Source organism: Triturus cristatus, chromosome 4_1, assembly GCF_964204655.1.
Source record: "Triturus cristatus chromosome 4_1, aTriCri1.1, whole genome shotgun sequence".
NCBI classification, from domain to species: domain Eukaryota; kingdom Metazoa; phylum Chordata; class Amphibia; order Caudata; family Salamandridae; genus Triturus; species Triturus cristatus.
The window spans coordinates 716,263,143-716,284,134 of record NC_140585.1 but is presented as its reverse complement, the minus strand read 5'-3'; positions in this window follow the sequence as shown (position 1 = coordinate 716,284,134).

Sequence of the window (20,992 nt, the reverse complement as noted above, 5' to 3'; positions counted from 1 at the left end):
ATGGAAAAGGAGAAAATGGTTCCAAGAAATGAGGAAGAAGTGTTAGCTGATGAGGTTATGGGGAGACGTCCTAAAGCCCCAGTGTACACTTGGAATTGTAGTAGTATTTGCACTGTGCGACAGGAATCTATTGATAAATTACGTGACTTTCTAAGAGAATATAGTAAAAAGAGGGTTAAACAGAAGATTAAGGTGCTTCAAAGACTAGACCCATGCAGAGTGAGAGAGAATACTGGGTTGCAAGGACATTCTCTTGCTTGTCTATCTAGGAAAGTTTGCCAAAGTGTTTTTCACCATTTTAGGATGGTGGCTGGTCATCATACTGAATTCGAAAGTTTGTGAGAACATTGTATTTTGCAAAAAGTCCAGCACTAAAGTTAAATGAGTTGAATAATGCTCTGTTTCGTGGATCTGTATCAGATGTAGTGAAGGTTACTGATGATATTCAGTTTTGTTACTTTGGTCCAGAGCAAGAAAGTGCAGGAAATGACACAGTTATTGAGGAAAATGTGGAAGAGAATGTAGAACTCACTGTTAGTAAAAATTTGGAAGATGAAATGACAAAATTTACTATCATCTCTAATGAAAGACCAAATATTACTTGTATATGTTGCCGGAGAAGCCATTACAAAATTCAAACAAGGAATGTTGATCTTTATAAAAAAAGTGAAAATGAAGATAATTATAAGTGGAAGGATTTTGCAAAATATATATTTCTGGAAAATTGTTTTGATTTGAGTGAAGATCAGCGTATTTGTAAATACTGTTATAACAAGTTAGAAGAAAATAGAATGCCAGCTTGAGCTGTACATAATAATTTTGAATTGGTTGATATTCCTGCAGAACTTTCTGATTTAAAAACGTATGAGTCTATACTCATTCAGTGTGTCCATCCGTTTCAGACCAAAGTGCGTATGGAGCCCAAAACAGGTAAATTACCTCCTTCGGATTTACAAAGAGGTTTAAAGGGAAGAGTTGTCTATTTGCCATTGGATTTGAAAAACAATATGGAAACAATTGATGCAGATAGATTGGAAACTGAACCATTAGTTATTCTTGTTAATGGAGTACCAACAAAGAATAAGAAAATTTGGCAGGAGCTGGTAGATATACGAAAAGTACAAAGAGCAAATTTATATTTGAAAAGAAATAATAAATGGTATGAATCAATTTATATGGATGAAGAAGAAGAAGATTTACTAGCAGACTCAGGAATACCAACTGGGCAAATTGAAAAAGTGGATAAGTCAAAAGAAGAAGAAATTTATGAACATTTCAGCATACATCCTCTTCATTCTAAAGAAGTTATGGGAAACACTATTGATCTGTTTCAGATGAAAAAAGCACAAGGAACTCCCGTGAGTGTATGGGAGGAGAGCTTGGAAGCTCGTTGTTTTCCCCAGCTGTTTCCTACAGGAAAAGGTGGACGATATGATGAACGTCCCGTACAGATTCCTGCTTCTGAGTATCGGACTACAGGATTATATGCAGAAGATCCGAGATTTCGTCAAAGTATTCCTTATTTGTTTAATCTTTTATTTGAAAGTGACTTGTCTGCACTATCCTATGCAGTAAATCACATTTTGAAAACTGGAGTACATCTACATAATGTGTCTGCCAAGGATTTTATGAACAAAGTGCAACAGCGAGGTGATCATTTGGAATCTCAATTGATTAATTTGATGGCTTGTCAGCGTGGGACTAATGAATATTGGTAGCGACGCCATGGAGAATTGAAATGTATGTTACGGAATTTAGGAACTCCTACATGGTTCCTTACCCTAAGCTGTGCTGAGTACGCTTGGGATGATTTACTGGATTTTCTTCGAGAGGCAAATTCAAATATTGAATAAATTCCAATACAAGACAGCAGGAGAATTGTGCTCATTGGATCCGGTTAATGTTTGCAGATATTTCAATCATAGATTTGAGGCTATGATGTCCTTCATCTGCAATAAAAAAAAATCCACCTCTTGGAGAAGTTGTGGATTTCTTTTGGAGAAAAGAGTACCAAGCAAGAGGTCCTCCTCATATTCATATGCTGTTGTGGATCATGGATGCCCCTAAATTTGGAACAGATTCGGATGATGCAGTTTTATCTTTCATTGAAGAATATGCAACATGTGCTATACCTAAAAGCACAGAAGAAAAAAACTTAAAAGAGCAAGTTTTACGTTTCCAAAGTCATCGGTGTGGAAAATACTGTTGACAAAAGTACAAGAGTAAAGATAAATTCTACACAAAATGTCGATTTGGATTTCCACGACCTATTCTTTCAAAAGGAGGAGTAAACAGTTTTATGTAAGCTGTGCGGCATACTATTACAAGAAAATCGCCTAAGAATACCTACAACCTCAAAATATATAAATGACTACAACCCAGTCATTTTATCCATGTGGAATGCTAACATGGATATACAGTATGTTGCTGACAATTCTATTGCTGTTGCTCGGTATGTCACATCTTACATCACTAAATCTGAGAAAACGGAATTGAAAGATATGTGGGAAGAGATTTCTCACGAGAAGACTGTCAGTAAAAAGCTATACAGTTTCAGTTTAAAGATGTTATCGCATCGAGAAATTGGATCCTACGAATGCTCAGATAGGTTTTCATCTGCAAGTCTGTACTCCAAATCCAGAAGAATAATTTGGGTAATTTTAGGCCTTGCAGGAATGAGAAATCGGGTACTGAAATCTATTCGAGAAATTGAATATTTAGCAGAGTACGAACCTGAAAGTACAGACATTTTAAGAACAAACATGTTGGACACATATTACCCACAAAGTAGTCATCATCTTGAGAACATGTGTCTCTATGAAGTGCTGCAGAACTACATTTATAAACGGAATGCCACAGAAGACATCAACAATGGAAAATATAAAGTCGCTGGTGAGGAAGGATGTTTGGTAAAACAAACAAAAGGAAGTTTGATTAATCATCGGAAGCTGAGTTGCGACACTACTGACAAAAAGGAATTTTACTACTTGGCACTTTTACAGCTCTTTAAACCATGGCGTTCAGAGGACGAACTACTTGGAGATTTTCAGAGCTATGAAGATTCCTTTAATGCTTGCAAAGATAGCATAGAATGCAGTACTTTCACAACTTATGTTCAAACGTTAAATGAAGAAATTGAACAAGAAGCAACAATTGCAGCTAAAGTAGCTAGAGACAGTTCTCAAGACAGTCAAAGTTCTGGGACGTTCAGTCAAGATCCTCTAGGACAACCAATCGTAGAAAATGAAGCTGCAATAGCCATGAGTGCAGTGGAAACAGCTATGAATCAAGCTCAGGAAGATTTAATAAACTTACCAAATATGGAACAACAACTGAATGATGAACAACAACAAATTTATAAGGAAGCCAGAAAAAAAATTGATCACGGATTACTTCATGAAAATAAAGAGTGCTCATGCACATCTTTTAAACCAATCAGAATGTATGTGAGTGGACAAGCAGGAACTGGAAAAAGTTTCTTAAATAAAGTAATTAGAAGCTACCTACAGAACAAAACGGATTCAACTTTGTCTTGTGTTGTTACTGCTCCAACTGGGTTAGCAGCGTATAACATAAAAGGAGTTACCTTACATCGTTTGCTAATGTTACCAGTAGAGCATGAGAACAAAATACAATACCACAAGCTAACAGGAGAAGCATGTTTTGAAGTTTCAAGAGTATTGAAGAAAATGAAAGTACTCATTATTGATGAGGTAAGCATGGTATCAAACTTAATGCTTGCCTTTGTGCATTTAAGAATGCAGCAAATTCTAAAGACAGACTATGACGTCTTATTCGGAGGAAAACACGTCATAGTTTTTGGGAATCTTTTGCAGCTCACTCCAGTTAAAGGACAACCAGTATTCCATCTACTTACACATGAAGACACGAAAAAGTCATTAGGAAGTATAGGTACTGTGAATATTTGGACATACTTTGAGTATAAAGAACTCATTACCAATATGAGACAAGCCAATGATGAGGATTATGCAAGTATTCTCAAAGATATCAGAATTGGACTACTCACAGAACATGGCAGAAAAGCTTTACAGAGTCGATTGCTATGTAATGTGTTTCCAACAGAACAAATAGTTCCAGAGAAAATATACAAGAAAATTGCTGAAAAAAATACTGTAATCTGCTTAATGCCAACACTACATGAATGCTCTATATTCAATCAAGAACTTTTGAAATTGGAAAATGAAGAGATTATAAAACTGGAAGCTGTGGATAAAATACAACATGAAGGTATAACTATTATATTGACAAGCAAATTGACAACTAAATTTGATTCTCTAGAGAAAAACATCTCGAAAACAGCCGGTTTAGAAAAGAATCTTTATGTATGTATGAACTGTCGAGTAATTTTAAGACGTAATTTGGATGTAGAAAATGGTTTAGTGAACGGAGCTATGGGAAAAGTTGTGGGTTTTGTTAATTACCAGAAAAAAGCTGGAATTGAATTTTTAAAAATAAAATTTGATCAGATTGAAGAGGTTAAAGACATTTGTCGTTGTTCAGTTCGTTTCTTGCTTGTGAAAGACTTATATGTACGTAGGAAGCAGTTTCCATTTTCTCTAGCATATGCTGTAACTATTCACAAATCTCAAGGATTAACTGTAGATAGTGCTTTTGTAAACATTGGATCTAGTGTGTTTAGAGAAGGTATGGCATATGTTGCTTTGTCACACGTGAAAAAAATATCTGGTTTAGTCATGATAAACTTTGATGACTCAAAAGTTAGTGCTGATGCAAACTGTGTAAAGGAGTATAATAGATTAAGAAGAAGCTATGCTCCTCATTTAGGTCAGTATCCTGTTTTTGAAAAACGTGTTGTTTGTCGGAAAAGGAGATTTGACAATATCTGTAATGAGGATGTACAGAAGAGAAAACAAAAAGAGAGTGATGTGACTGCAAGCAAAAAGAAAAAGGGCAGTGTTGAAGAGGTTGTTGGTTGTCATTTTGAAAATAGCTCTGGTGTCAACTGCTACGCAAATGTAGTGCTGAATGTTGTATTTTATCTTGAAATTTTGCACGAGCAGATAATACTAAATCATGAAAAAAGATTCTGTTCTCTGCTGAGTCGCCTTTATGAGAAGCTGAGTAATGTTAAAACTAAAATAGAAAGTGCTTCTGATGTTAGAAATCTTTTAGATGTATGTTCAGGATGTACACAGTTTACTCAAAATGTCCAGCAAGATGGACAGGAATTATTAATGTATATGCTTATGGTATTGGAAGATGAAGGGGTAGAAATAGAAAACATATTTGGTGTCTCATATAAATGGGAACATTGTTGTGAAAACTGTATGAACACATGCAGCAGTAATGTTGATCCTGAAAGGTTTATATATTTAACATTACCAGAGAGTAAATCATTGACTTTTAGTAAATTAGTTAAAGATGCTAATCACAATATGGAATGTTCTCAATGTAAATCAGACATGTTATCAACGTTATTTTTTAAGAAATATGGACACTATTTAATTTTAATGATACAACGTTGTAGAGCAGATGGAACTAAATTGCAAACTTTACTAAAGAAGTTTGTAGGAAATCAATTATCAATATCAGGTAAAACTTTTGTTGCAGTTGCAATAATTTTCCATGATGGACCTTCTATAACTTCTGGTAATTACACAGTTTATCTGAAATGTGAAAAAGGATGGACACTGTGTAATGATTCTCAATTGATTTTCAAGCAACGTTTGCCTTATGATTTACCAATTTGTTACTTAATTTTTCTGAAACCAAAATTTTAGATACAAATTCCAGCATCTGAAGAAACAATTATTTCAATTTTATAGGATTAACATTGGATATTTCACTTAAAAAGGATTTTAAAATTACCATTTGGCCTCATGGAAAGGTAAAGGTAACAATTGTGGACTTCTTTGACAGATATTATTTTGGTGTACGTGCTTAAGCAGCAAGATTTACAGACGTTATTTATTGCAAATAGTTATTGTTCTTAGAAGGTATTTTTAATACATTTGTGACATTTCTATCAAGGTCTGTTTTAGTGAGTATACATTCAGGGCTTTTTTAAACAATCTTTCAGATTGGTTTTTTTTTTGCCCGCTGTTAAATGATGAATACAATTGATTTCACAATTTATAGTGAAATTCAAAACATTCTGAAAACAGCAAAAAAGGGCAAAAAATTGCTTTGTTAAATATGAAAAAACATGTACTGTTTAAGAAAATGTATTGTTGAATATTAATACTTTTTTATTTTTTTCAGATCTTGAAAGAAAATTTAGGAAATATAATCCATTTTACTTGCAATTAAAATAAACAAATTATTTGTAATTAATTTATTTTGTTGGTCAGGTAAGTTTTAAATATCTGTATTTCTCCCACCTTCCCTTTCATGCTCCCTTTTCTTCACCGCTCCTCACTCTGGTTTTCTCATTCCTCTTCCCTCTCTCTTCTTGCTTTACTACTCTTTCGTAACTCCCTCACTCCTTCTCTACTACTCCCCTAGGTTTACTCCATCACTATTTTTTCAACCATTTTTGTCAACCTGTCTCCATATGTCTCAGTCATTCTAACTGCCTTACTGCTTCTCAGTTCCTTCCTCTCACTCTCTGTTTCTGTTTCTCTCGCTATGTGTGTCTTACCCTTCATTTCCTTAACATCTCTGGGGCAGTTTTACAAGCCCCCTGCGTCATCACTACGTTACTTTTCAAGATGTACTGGTGGCGCAGGGTGATCATGCATATTTACAAGGAGAGGAAAAGCCACCCTGCATGACTTTCCCTCTCCTCATAAATAGAGCCACTTCACATGCAGCACTGTGCGTTGAAGAGGTATTCTGTGGGTGTTGTTGTGGGTGTTCCCAAGCAACACACAAAGAACTAGACACATCTCCAGGTTTACGAAAAATCATAAGTCTGAAGTTGCGTGTGAATGCTACGACACCCTAAAGGTGGCGTAGTGAGGCACAATAAGGAGAAATGTTTTCATTTCTCTTCTTTTTTTCCTCTTTCAGTGCGTGCTGCATGCTACAGCACGCATTGAAAGAGGAAAAAGCCTCTTGTGATTGTTTTTGTGCTGGAAGGTGTCCTTTCCTGCACAAGACCAATCTCCCCACCAAGCAGGCATCCTTGTACCATGGTGTAAGGGAGCTTGCGTCGGCACATGGCTGCAGTTTGTACACCTGCGCAGGGGAAGCATAGAGATGCGACAAATTCTTGTAAATATGTTGCATTTCTGTGCTTTGAAACTAATGCAGCATAGCGCAGCAAAATTACTTGCTGCACCGTGGTGCGTTAGTTTGTTATAAATCTGCCCCTCTTTTTCCACCACTCTTCGTCTCTCCATCACTCATTTTCAATCTATGTTAATTTTTTAACTTTCTCTGTCGTTCTCCTTCCCTCATGTTCTGTAACTGTCACTATCCTTTACTCATAGTCACTCCTATTGTCCTACTTCACTTCCTCCTGTCTGTATCTCACACCCCTTCTCCTTTTTGCATTCTTTCCTTCAATCTCCCTCACTCTGCTTTGTTCATTGACATCGTGACTCCCTTTCTGTCACTCCAGTTTCCTAAATCCCTCCATCTCCTCACTCTCCATTTCTCACTTTCCCTTACCAACTTTTCTAATCCTCATGCCTGTAAAAAAAAAAAAAAAAAAACAAAGGTGGAGAACATGGAAAGGGGGCAGGGTAGAGACTTCCTGACCCCCTAGTCTTTGTCAGGGAGTCCCTGAAGGATCACAAAGGGTACAAAAAAAATCGAAAAATAGTTTTTAAAAACAAGTTTTTATGTTTAGATTTTAGGTGGCTCTAAAAAGAGCCCTTGTGTTAATGTAGGGACAGAGGAACAGAAAAAGTAAAAAATGAAAAAAACTATGGCCGGGTGCATGAGTGCTGCTCTATCTTCCTCTCAATGAGATCAATACTGGTTTCACCAAGAGAAATAAGAGCATGACAGTCAATGCACCATGAATACAGCCTCCAAAAAGCAGGGCGTATATCAAGAGGTACAGAAGTAGGTGAAGGCGCCACCGCAGAAGAAGTGCTCGGCTGAGCTGCCAATGATGTGCTCGGCTGAGCTGCTGCGGATGTGCTCGGCTGAGCTGCTGGAGAGTTTTCACTAGCAGCTCGAGCAAAAGCCACAGGATGTACTCCTTCAACGTGCCTTAACATCGTGTGAATACTAAAAGAGTATTTCTTATAAGCATTTCCACATGATAAGGTCCGTTGACAAATAATGCAGGTGACTTTGGGAGCATTTACCTTCTTCTGCCCCTCAGGAAAAGTGAAAAACTGCCATATGAAAGACTCTTTCTGCTTCCTCTGTCTCTGTGCACAAGAGTCTCCTGATCACTACTAGAAGATGGCTGCTGCTCTGCCATTGTATCACAAAAACAGATCAGCTCCTTCTCCCAGAGAATCAGAAGCAATAATGAGGGGAGTGGGTGTGGTATTGGAAGAATCTGGAACTGAAAGTACTATGAACCAATGAAAAGTGTTGTTTCCTAATCACATGACTTGCCTGGGTGTGGTGTTGGAAGAATCTGAAAGTGAAAGTACTATGAACCAATGAAAAGTGTTCTTTCTTAATCACATGACTTGCCGTGCATGCACCGTGCGTGCACGGCGCATGCGCGGCGCACAAGAGCATGCGCGGAGCACGCACGCGTACGCGAACAGTTAGCACGTGCGCATGCGCGAATGAACCGCGCATGCGCAAACGTAGTGCGCTGTAGTACGCGCACATGCGCGAACTTAACGCGTCGAGCGCGCACGGTGAAAATCCTTTTTTAAAAAAAAGAAAGAATTAAAGTGTTTATAAGTTAATAGAATATATTAACTATGCTGTTCAACTTTATCCAAATTTAAAAAAAAAAAAGTTGAGCCATTCCAAATTAAAGAATACAGGTAATCTATAACTATATACATATGTCACCTTTTGTAAAAGAAATATATTAAAAATAAAATAAAACATTCATAAATTAGCATTTAAAAAACCTTTGAAATTCACTGAAAAAACCATAGGTTTCACACACGTTATAGTTAGGAATTTGCATTTAAAAAACCTTGCAAATTCACTGAAAAAACCATAGGTTTCACACACGTTATAGTTAGCTGGAAATTTCACTCGTACAAAACTATTGAAATTCCACCGTTATAGTTAGTTCAGCTAACTATAACTCGCGCGCTCGCAATCCACTGCTGATGTTATGTTATGTTATGTTATGTTACAGTAATTTATAGAGCGCACGTATACCCGGGGGTGTCTTGGCGCTAGACATAACAGTGATACAAGAATACTTAGGCCCTAGTGCTGGAAGAGCCAGGTTTTCAGTTGCTTCCTGAAAATCGTCAGGGAGCTAGCATTCCTGAGGGAGAACGGAAGGGTGTTCCACAATTTAGATGCTCCGTAAAAAAAACTACGTCCACCCCAGTGAGTTTTAAAAATTCTTGGTACAGCGAGTAATCGAGCTCCAGTGGACCGCAGCTGTCTGGTGGGACAGTACCAAGAAAGATGATCCTGCAAGAAACTCGGACCAATACCATGCAAGGCCTTAAAGACGATGCACAGGGCTTTGAAATCAACACGCTGGGGTATGGGAAGCCAGTGGAGATGGCGGATTCCGTTGGAGACGGAGTGATATTTGGGGATATCCAGTATGAGGCGAGCTGCTGCATTTTGGATCATCTGTAATTTGTGCAAAAGTTGCTTCTGTGCATTCAAAAGAAGGCCATTACAGTAGTCGAGCCTAGATGAAATAAGGCAAGAGACTACTGTTCTCCTAGTGTGGTTGGGGATATAAGGAAAGATTTTCCTGATTTTCTTGATGAGAAAATGCGATGCCGACATTACCGCATTTGTGTGATGATGGAAAGTGAGCTTGGCATCCATAAGCACGCCCAGGTTCTTTGCCTTAATCACCGGAGTGGGAGGGGAACCCAGCTCAACGGGCCACCACAGGTCGTTCCACGGGGGCTGAATGCTCCCGAAAATTAAGACTTCTGTCTTACTAGAGTTGAGCCTCAGGCAGTGTGCTGTCATCCACTTATTGATGGCACTCATGCAGTTCCTGAACTGAGGAGCCGGAGAATGTTGAGATTTGGAGGCCGCCACCACAATCTGAGTATCATCAGCATAGGTGGTCAGACTGAAACCAAAATTCCGGATAAGGGGTGCTAATTCGGAGACATATATGTTAAATAATGTTGGGCTTAGAGAGCTCCCTTGTGGGACACCGCAGGGAAGTGTGTAAGAGTCAGAATTAAAACCATCCATGGATACGGTGGATGTTCGATCGGCAAGAAAGGAGGCTATAAGTGCGCGTGCTGAGTCTCCTAGTCCTAGCTTCTCCAAGCGTCTCTGCAAAAGCCATGATCCACCGTATCGAAGGCCGCAGAGAGGTCGAGGAGCACCAAAGCGGCTGCGCCTCCACCATCCATAACTGCCCTGATCTCCTCGGAGGCTTTGATCAATGCCAACTCTGTGCTGTGGTCCTTCCGGAAGCCAAATTGAGTGTGGTCCAAAAGTCCGTTGGCATTAATAAATAGGGACAATTGGTTATTCATTATTTTGTCCACTATCTTAGCTGGCAACGGCAGTCTGGCAATGGGCCGATAGTTGGTAGGGTTAGTTGCATCAAGAGTCGTTTTTTTTAGTAAAGGTAAAACGGACGTCTGCTTCCAGCTAGTCGGGAAAACACCAGAAGAGAACATCAGGTTGTAAATATCGGTGAGTGGGGAACTCACCGACTGTGCTAGTTCTTGATAGACCCTTGGGGGGCAGGGGTCTAAAGGTGAACCCGACTTAGCTTGAAGGATAAGGTCTCTCACTGTGTCTATCGAGATTGCCGAGAACACAAATGGTGGAAGCTTGTTAATGCTAGGGCTGTTAGGGTATAAAACTGGGCTGGGGTCAGAAGCCACCCTAAAAGCATTAAAAATATCTAAAACCTTAGATTTAAAAACCTCAGCCACCTCGTTGCAGAATTCCTGGTTAACCCTCCTGCCTGAGTTAGTGGGTGTCGAGAGCTTATTGATCACTGTGAACAATTCTTTAGAAGAGTTGGCGGCGGACTCGATCTGAGAAGTGAAGTATCTTTTTTTTTCCGATATGAGGAGTTTTTTGTAATTGGAAAGTGCATTCTTATACGCTAATTTCTGAGGCTCATCATAATTGGTCCGCCACCGTCTTTCTAAGCGACGACAATGCTGTTTTTCCAGACGAAGACCGTCCGAGAACCAGGGGGCAGAAGGTGTAGACCTATTAGTCGAGAGTGTTCTTTGAGGAATTGAAGCATTCGCTGCATCCTGTATCCAATTAGTATAACTGTCCACAGCCAGGTCTACCTGGTCATGTATGGAGGGATAAGAAGATTCTAGCAGAGCAGTAAAAGATGGTAAGTCTGCTTTATTCCATGCAAGCCCGACAGATGCAGAGTGTTTACTAACAACCTCCTTGGGTACACTAGGCATGGGGAGCGTGAATTTAACTAGAGAGTGGTCTGACCACGTCAAAGGAAGCGTGTCCTTAATCATAAGACCCTGAAGCGAGGAGAACACACCATCTAGTGTGTGCCCAGCAGTGTGTGTGGGGGAATGCACCAGTTGTGAGAGTCCAAAAGAACCAAAACTGTCCAATAGTTCTGCTGTATCTTTGTTCCCTGCATCCTCTAAATAAAAGTTAAAATCCCCAAGAATGATAAAATCAGAATTTAAAATAGCTGGTTCCAATAGACAACCCAAATTAGTTAAAAACATGGAGCGAGGGCCAGGTGGGCGGTAGAGAAGAATTCCCTTGAGCGTTAATTTGGGATGAAGTGACAGCGAGAAGTGGAGGCCTTCATAGAGGGAAGAGGAGATGGAATAATGAGCTGACGGAAACCGGTCCCTAAGGATGATGGCGACTCCACCCCCACGCTTAGCAGACCTGTCTTCCCTGATCACTTTATATCCCGTGGGTGTGGCCGTAATGAAGTCGGGGTCAGATGCCGCATCTGCCCAGGTCTCTGTTATGAATAATATGTCAAAAGCTAGGTCCTCTATCATCTGAGCAATTTCGTACTTGTGCTTGCCCAAGGACCTAGCATTGATGAGACCAATCTGGAAGACAGATTGAACCTGTGGCAAGATCTCCTCTTGCTGCTCATATGCGCGAAACGCCCTCACTGGAATAGGTAGGGGGAGAACGAATCCGCAGGCACAGTCAGTTAGCATTTCCCCGGGACATAAGGTACAGCAGGTCAGCTTCTTAGGAAATCCCAGGGCATGTAAAGCATTACTGGTATAATTCAACGTCGAAGATGTATTATACGGGGCCCTGGGCACGGACTTGGCGCGGACGGGCGCAGACGGGCTTGCCTTAGGCGCGCCTTAGGTGCGCCAGCGGCGCGCCCGCTGCGCGCGTCCGCTGCGCGTCCGCCCCATCGGTGCCTATAAACCCTTCCGGTGAGCGCCAAAGCGCGAACCACCGGAAGCGGAAAGAGGGAGGCGGAGAAGCTGAGTGTTGCCGGGTCCGCCCTCCGCTCAATCGGCACAACAGCCGTGACGGAACGGGGCGGCCCCAATACCAGCAACAGAGGCAGTACAGGTAAGTGCAATGATGGTAGAACACAGTAAAACACAGTTTAAAAGCGTTTAAAATACCATCAAAATACAATAAAAACACAGTGCTGATCGTAGCCCCAGCTAGAAAAGCCCCCAGGTTCCCCAAGCTTCTAATAAGGTGCGAGTGCCTAATGATGTGCAAAATAACAATAGAATAGCAGCGTAGTAGCAGAATATCAACAGCGTTAAAAGGCTCTTAGTACTTGCAGGGCAAAGTTATGTCTGCTGCGCGTCCGCCCCATCGGTGCCTATAAACCCTTCCGGTGAGCGCCAAAGCGCGAACCACCGGAAGCGGAAAGAGGGAGGCGGAGAAGCTGAGTGTTGCCGGGTCCGCCCTCCGCTCAATCGGCACAACAGCCGTGACGGAACGGGGCGGCCCCAATACCAGCAACAGAGGCAGTACAGGTAAGTGCAATGATGGTAGAACACAGTAAAACACAGTTTAAAAGCGTTTAAAATACCATCAAAATACAATAAAAACACAGTGCTGATCGTAGCCCCAGCTAGAAAAGCCCCCAGGTTCCCCAAGCTTCTAATAAGGTGCGAGTGCCTAATGATGTGCAAAATAACAATAGAATAGCAGCGTAGTAGCAGAATATCAACAGCGTTAAAAGGCTCTTAGTACTTGCAGGGCAAAGTTATGTCCCATGATGTCACATATTACATCACTCATGACATGGTCAGTGATATCACTCATGACATCACAGATGACATCTCAAATGACAGCACTGATGACATCACTGATGACATCATACATGTGATAAATTACCACATCTTCCCACACCCTAATATAACCTTTGATACACCGACTCAAAATTTAGGAGTTCCATTCTCAAAACCATACATACTGCAATACAAATAACTACATACCCACTTATTAACTCTTAGGTTTACATACACCTCCACTCATTCACCTGTACAGTCACTCATACTTACAGTCACTCCATACAAGACTATCATATGCATTTATACACCTATATAGACACTCACACACCACCAATCATCCATAGGGGTACTCTCAAACCTAGTTAGTTATGCAAATAATCACACTCCCATTTACTCACCTATGCAGTTATGCACACTCAAGTTCACTTACTCATAAAAATATTACCACAATCTTACGCTCTTATAGAATCACTTTTCCTAGCGGGATTTGGCGCAGAGACACTCTTACCTGCTCCTGGTAGCTGCACTGGGACGCTCACGCTGTTGGTCTCCCCTGCCGCCGACGGAGTTCACGGCCGCAGTTGGGGGAGACTACAGCTCCCAGCAGGCTTAGCGCCACCACCACCGGACTTCCGCCTACTTTCGCGCCCGGAGGCGCTCAAAAAGGAGAGGCTCCCTCGGTGGAGCGGGGGCACTTTTCCTAGCGGGATTTGGCGCAGAGACACTCTTACCTGCTCCTGGTAGCTGCACTGGGACCCTCACGCTGTTGGTCTCCCCTGCCGCCGACGGAGTTCACGGCCGCAGTTGGGGGAGACTACAGCTCCCAGCAGGCTTAGCGCCACCACCACCGGACTTCCGCCTACTTTCGCGCCCGGAGGTGCTCAAAAAGGAGAGGCTCCCTCGGTGGAGCGGGGGCACTTTTCCTAGCGGGATTTGGCGCAGAGACACTCTTACCTGCTCCTGGTAGCTGCACTGGGACGCTCACGCTGTTGGTCTCCCCTGCCGCCGACGGAGTTCACGGCCGCAGTTGGGGGAGACTACAGCTCCCAGCAGGCTTAGCGCCACCACCACCGGACTTCCGCCAACGTTCGTGCCCGGAGGCGCTCAAAAAGGAGAGGCTCCCTCGGTGGAGCGGGGGCACTTTTCCTAGCGGGATTTGGCGCAGAGACACTCTTACCTGCTCCTGGTAGCTGCACTGGGACGCTCACGCTGTTGGTCTCCCCTGCCGCCGACGGAGTTCACGGCCGCAGTTGGGGGAGACTACAGCTCCCAGCAGGCTTAGCGCCACCACCACCGGACTTCCGCCTACTTTCGCGCCCGGAGGCGCTCAAAAAGGAGAGGCTCCCTTGGTGGAGCGGGGGCACTTTTCCTAGCGGGATTTGGCGCAGAGACACTCTTACCTGCTCCTGGTAGCTGCACTGGGACGCTCACGCTGTTGGTCTCCCCTGCCGCCGACGGAGTTCACGGCCGCAGTTGGGGGAGACTACAGCTCCCAGCAGGCTTAGCGCCACCACCACCGGACTTCCGCCTACTTTCGCGCCTGGAGGCGCTCAAAAAGGAGAGGCTCCCTCCGCGTCGTGGGACGCACGCAGGCCGCGCCGGGCTAAGCCCGGGCAAAGGGCAGGCCGTTGTGTGGCCGTTGTGTGGCCGTTAGGAGGCCGGAAGAGGTCGGGTTGGGCCACCCCCCCAAATTGAGATTTTAACATTTTATAATTAGGTTGACGATGTGTGTTGTATCAGGGTTCTTTCCAGTCGAGCCATTGTTTCACCTGGGTTGTTAACTCGTGATATGATTGTTACACTTGGGGATCCAAGCGAGATAGGTATTCTTTTAACTTTGTCTTGTGCTCTCTACTGTGTGTAGAGCTACGTTTTTAGATAGTATTTGGTCTCTTTATTATTTATACCAAAGGCCGACAAAATTGTATTGTGGGTCAGAATGGCCAAGATTAACTCTACTTTGGATAATTATTTGGTTAAAATCGTGAGTAAGATAAACAATGATCGAAGAAAATCCCTGGTGAAGGAGCCTACTCTTCAACTCACCTCTTCTATAGATATTGATAGTGGTCATACTATGTTGGATATACCCAGTGTTGATGCTACTCTTACTGAAAATATAGCTACCACTCCCTTAGACTGTGAAGTGTTTACTCAAGCTCCATTGGAGTTGTTTAGAGAACCTGTATCACCTCACTCTCCCCCTAAAAGAGCTGTCAGGAAATGTAGGAATACCCTAACTAAGCGGGGAAACGCCCTCTCTAAATCGATGTTGGACCAAGGACACAGAAGCACTGTGACCACTACTGATACCATAGCTAACATGAGTGATGTGAACGGTGACCTTGTGGGTCTCATTACTAAGATGTTTGAGGCAAAATTATACCTCGTGACCAAACCTCTCATGGAAAAAATTGATTCCTTATCTATGGAGGTATTTAGCCTATTTGAGGCAAAACTAGATCTTGTGACCAAACCTCTTAAGGAAAAAATTGATTTCTTATCTACGGAGGTATCCAGGCTGGGTGGTCTTTTAGAGAACAAGCGGAAAGAACAGACCGTGATAGCCTCTGAGTTAGCAACACATTCCAAACACTTGGCGCAGTTGGCCACAATCGGAAGAAAAAGTCCATCCAAACCTATACTTAGGGAGTTATATTATCCAGTTGGTAGTACCGCCCAGTTAAATATAGCTCCACCTAATAGTGAGAGGTATACCACTTGTGAAAATAGACCAAATCATATTAATCTCCCGCCCGACTGTGAACCTTACGTTGTAGTCCTTTCAAATGTTCCTCCTCTAGAACCGATAGCATTAAACTACCGGGAGGAATCCCATGATTCCCTTAAATGGAAATCAATCGCTTGGTTACACAAAAACTGTGGTTTTCCCCCACTCCTCTCCGATGATATACTGTCTACCAGAAGGGTATCTTGGATCGGCAACGCAAGAAAAAGGAGTAAGGGGGATTGTGTAATTATTAACTTCAGACACCCCCAGCACGTTGCGACCATCCTTCTAAGAGCAGCATCTCGGGATGTAGGAGAGCTTGATGTGGGCGTCCATCCCTTGGGTTATTTCTATAGGCACCTGATCAGGGTACCACAATTGCCTAATAACCACAGACCCTTGCCCAATAGAACAGGAATAAACTTTAACATCCCAGCTGAAAATAGATTTTCGGCACTGAGCACATTAGATCAAAATGATTGACATTCACGGCCAAAGGAATCAAGCTCAGATACACGAATAGACATCCAGATATGGGGTCCAATTGCGAGTGCTGAACAATTGGGCTCAATATCCATAATACCATCATGTCCCGGTGATACTGTGTTAGACAAGTTGGAAAATAGGATTCTATCTTCCGATCTTAAAACGAGTGAGATAGTTAGCTCGGGGGTCATAGACAAGAGTCATATAATATCAATAGAGGGAAAGGTCTACAATGAAGTTGTTAATCAAGTTAAAAATGTAAATCCTTTAGCTATATCCGAGGTCAACACAGGGAATGATATCATATCAGTAGGCTCAGCTTCATCTCATGCAAAAGAGGACCCAAGTATTAGAATGATATCCTGGAATATAGCTGGGTTAGCCAAGAACTTAAAGGATGTGATATGGTGTTCATACATTGAGAACTATGATATCATATTCTTACAGGAGACCTGGATGGTGGAAACTCCCCATAGGTTGGGCTATAAAACATATTGTTCTAATGCAACACCATCTATTAGAGGTAGAGCATCAGGGGGACTGGTTATTTGGGTCAAAGTGTCTCTAGAAATAGATGTTACCCAGATATCCATTACCCCTCCAGACCTACTTGGCATTACAATTATTACTAGAGGGAAAGAAACCATTTACTTTATAAATATATACAATAGACCATATCCATCTCATAAGGAATCTAAAACGGTTGAACTCTTGGATTCCTTTTTAGAAACACTGGGAGATAATGCAAAAGTATTAGTTGGCGGGGATTTTAATTGTAAATATGAGCCTGTTTTGGGCATGGAACAAATATTTGATGAACAAGATGCCGTTAATGATATTTTACCCTTAGAGGCAGTGGGCTCAGTTAATAACACCGTCGCCGTTTTACAGATTTTGCAATTGACCGTGGCGCATGACTTAAGGGCTTGTAACGGCCGCTTTTGCTCAGACAGACCAGCAGCGCCGACTTATTTTAAGGGAACCTGTAGGTCACATATAGACTTTGTAATGGTAACCCGGAACGTATGGGACCTAATAGCAGATGTCAAGGTAGACCACAGGACAGAGAGTGATCACTTCCCTCTCCAACTGTGGTTAGATCCTCATCCATTTATTACTAGGTCTGACGTAGAAATGACATCAAAAATATCAATTGGGGAGTTACAAATATCTAACAACAGACGTGCTCTAAGATGGCCATACATCTTGGGATCAGAAAAAACTTTGATAAACATCTATAATGTTTTTACGGAAATCGTGGGAATACCCCTGCCACCTTTAGTGGGTACTCAGGGTGTTCTTGATCTACATTATAAGTTGTTGGATGCTTTAACTCCACTACTGAGTAAAATGTATAAAACAGACAGTAATAGGGAAAGGAATTCTCTCGAGTCAGTGAATCCATGGTATAACAAAGATTGCCGAACAGCTAAATTAAGGTTGATCCATGCAGTAAAATCTGGAAATCGTCTAGATATAAAAAACGGAAGATTAATTTATAACAAAACCATGGTGCAAGCAAAGAAATCCTGGGATGAAAGCATATGGGAGGATCTTTTAAATGCAACTAAGCAGTGTGACCAAAGAACGTTCTGGAACTTAATTGCCAAGGGGAATAAGAAGGGTAGTTCAACTAAGGATATCTTTCTAGATGAAAATACATGGTGTGATCATTTCACCAAGCTTTACGCCAATAAAAAGGAGAGCTTGTCCCTTCAGGACTATGAGATAGATCTAGAAATGAGTAACGCTCCCTTACACTTTAGTTTAGAAGAATCCATGCAGGCCCTGCAAGCTGTGAAAATGGGCAAAGCTCCTGGTCCCGATAAAATCCCGGGTGACTTACTAAAACATGATGTAGAAGTGTGGGGACCATATATAAATTTCCTGTGTAATTCGATTGCGGCAGGAACACCAATCCCCGATTCATGGAAAGGGGCAGAAATTATAACAATTTTTAAAAAAGGAGACCGTTATGAACCTAGTAATTACCGCCCAATTAGTTTAATCGATATTTTACAAAAGATTTTTGCCAGACATATTTTAAATAGGCTTTTAGATTGGACTGCAGAGACTAAAATATTGACTAAATATCAAGCTGGTTTTAGAGTCAAAATCAGTACTATTGATCAAGTATTTAGGTTTATGTGCATCTGTTGGAAGTACATAAACTTAAGGAAGGGTAGTCTATATGTGGCGTTTGTGGATCTCAGGGCTGCCTTTGATCTTGTTCCACGCAAATTGCTGTGGTCTACACTAAAGAATATGGCGGTCCCAGGGGAACTACTTAAGGAACTTATTAGGCTTCACACGGGGAATTATGCTAAAATTCGATGGGGAAAGGATGGCGAAATTTCAAGGGCTATTCCCGTAGACCGTGGTGTGCGCCAAGGATGCGTGTTAGCCCCAACACTGTTTTCCCTATATGTTAATGATATACCAAGTTATTTGAGTAACTGTGCGCATGATTCCCCAAAGCTAGGTGGTGAAGCGGTAACGGCATTATTATTTGCCGATGATACCATCCTCATTTCTCAAACACCGAGAGGCTTACAAAACTTGGTTGACACATTCCAGAAATATTGTGTGGGGAAGGGGTTAGAAATAAACCCTAGCAAAACTAAGTACATGTCCATAAACCCCCAAAAATCCATCAGGAGTAATCTGTTCCTAGAGAATAAAAAACTGGAACAGGTTGGGAGCTTTACCTATTTGGGGATAATGTTGGACAGCAATTTGTCTTGGAAAGGGCAGATGGACAAAAGTTCCCTATCCCTCAAACAAAACTCAATGCCTATTTTAAAAGTCCATGGAGCCAGCTACTCCAAAGCTATATCTCCGGCTCTTGAAGTATATAAAGCTAAGGCACAATCGGCTGCCCTTTATGGTACTGAGGTTTGGGGCTACTATTGTAATAATACCTTTGGAAAAGTGGAAAATCACTTTGTGCGTAGTCTACTAAAAATACCAACTAGAACCCCTTTGGTTCCCGTATTTTTAGATACCAATCTCAAAAAAATAGATTACCAAGTAATATTAAGACCTTTGCTATATTGGGTCAGGTTATGGGTAACCCCGGAATTGAGTGTTTAAAAAAGTGGTCTAGTTGAATTATCTCAGATCGAGGGTTACCTGTATACTCCATGGGTAAAGTATGTTTCAAAGTGGTATGAGAAATTAGGGCTTGCACATTTATGGGATGCTCCACAGAATATGACACTGTCTTCTAGGAAGCTCGTAAAGGATACTTTTTGGTCGTATGTCAACAGAGAACTATTGCATAGCTCATCGTCTGGTAAATTGACCTTGGAATTTTTGAATTTCAAAGATACACCTAGTTTAGAGCAATTTATGGATGAGATCTGTCCCCCATTGGCAAAAACATTATACTTACAGTTTAGGTATGGGGTTCTACAGATTAATGCATATACATCCCGTTGGGGGGGGGGCAAAGGTCCTGATTTGTGCACCCTTTGTTCTCTAGGGGTTAAAGAAGACGTCGCCCACTTACTCTTTTTCTGCCCGACATACAAAAAACCAAGGGCTTGTTGGATCAAACCCGTTTGCAACTATGTGGGGGTTAGATCCTACAAAGAGGCAGTGCGTATATTTAGGTCAAACACCTCACAGTTAGTGGTGTTTGGCACAAGTAGATTTTTATACAGTGTATATTTTATTAGGAAACGATCAGGTTATAAACTGTAAATACTTGATATGCTCTGCCTTCCCCCCTTTTTTGACTTAAGTACATGTTTTATTGTCTCTCCAGCCCACGTAATTAATTCTCCTCTGGCTTTTAAACTATTTATAACTGTTATTTATATTTTTATACGCGGTATTGTGTACTCACGGGTTATTTATAAAAAAAAAATTTATCGCCAACTAAATGTAATAATCTCCCATTATCATGATGGATTGTATATATGTATGTTGTACTTATCTCTTGCTGACTTTTATGGCATATTGCCGAAATAAAGTTTAAAATGAAATGAATGAATGAATCATTGATACAAGCGCACACTCATCCATACAGTCACTCTCACAATCACACACTCTCACATCTACCCACTTATATACTCGTACACGCATATATACTGACTTTCAAATATGTAGTTAGTCACAAATATACCACTGAGATATATATTCACTCACTAACACACCCATACATACATTCACTCAACCATACAGTCCATCAGAGATGCAATATTAAAACCATGCACCCATAGAATCACCCACTCACACATCTAGTCACAGAGTAACATACACCCTACCCACACAAACACTCAGGAACCCATACAGATACTGAGACAAGCAATCAATAACTCTTTTAGACACTCATATAGCTATTCACAAAACCATGCAGCCACTTGTACACCAACATACAGACACATACAGACATTTACACAGTTTAGTCACTAGTCTGCAGTAAGATACATTTAATGACTCACTTAGAGTCAGTTACGCACCACTGAAAATCATCCATTTACACACTTGTACACCCACTCATTCTTCAACAGGCCTTTCC